The following is a 1,020-nucleotide window of genomic DNA, read 5'->3' on the forward strand; positions in this document are numbered from 1 at the left end:
AACGTCATCCCGCTGTCCCCGCCCTCGCTTCCGCCAGTCAGCGGCGCCCTGTGGAGCCTTGGGGCATACGCAGTTCCGAACCTTCTTCCGACGCCCGGCACCGCCCATGAGTCTGGCCACACCCCCGAGCGCTGTGCCTCTTGGGAACTTTGGCGCTCCGCGGGGTGTGGGGCTCCCGCTTCCTGGTATTGTGTTTGGTCATCTTGTACAGCCGGGTTCCCGAAAACTGGGAAACTTCAGTATGTATTTCAGAGTGAGGGCTCTGGAATCCTACAGACATGGGTTCGAATCCTAGCTTCTTCAGTTGCTAGTTCAATGACCTCGAGCAAATTGGAGACTTGGCCGGGCGCGGTGGCTCACTCCTGTAATCCCTACACTTAGGAAGGCAGAGGTGGGAGTGATCGCTCGAGATCAGAAGTTCGAGACCAGCCAGGGCAACGTAGCCAAGACCCTGTTCTCTAATTAAAATAAAACCACAGGTTAGAAACTTGACTTAGTTTTTCTTATTGCACAGTGGAGAAGCATGTTTCCTCATTCAAGGAGTTACGTATACATTTCCAGGAAGACACGATTCATCAGATATTTATTGAGTGAATGTCTACCACGTGCTAGGCATGGTACTAGGAAATGGAGATAATAGTAGTCAACTAGACACACAGTTCCTGTCCTCTTTTTTTTTAAATTAGAGACAGTGTTCTTGCTGTGTTGCCCAGGCTGGTCTTGAATTCCTGGGCTCAAAGATCCTCCCTCCTTCGCTTCCCAAACTGCTAGGATTACATATGTGAACCACTAATTCCAGCCTCCTGTTCTTGACGATCTGCCTGCCTCAGCCTCCCAAAGTGCTGGGATTACAGGTGTGAACCACTGTGCCTGGCCAGGAAAGGTCTTGTTTGAAGAACTGATGGCTGGAAGGCAGTGGGGGAGAGGAACATCAGAAGAAGTTGAAGAGGTGGGCAGGGGCAAAATCATTGAGCATCTTGTGGCCTGTAGTAGTAATTTTGGCTTTTATGCTAATGAGAA

The sequence above is a fragment of the Rhinopithecus bieti genome, unplaced genomic scaffold, assembly GCF_001698545.2.
Source record: "Rhinopithecus bieti isolate Rb0 unplaced genomic scaffold, ASM169854v2 scaffold_12155, whole genome shotgun sequence".
Taxonomy (NCBI): Eukaryota; Metazoa; Chordata; class Mammalia; order Primates; family Cercopithecidae; genus Rhinopithecus; species Rhinopithecus bieti.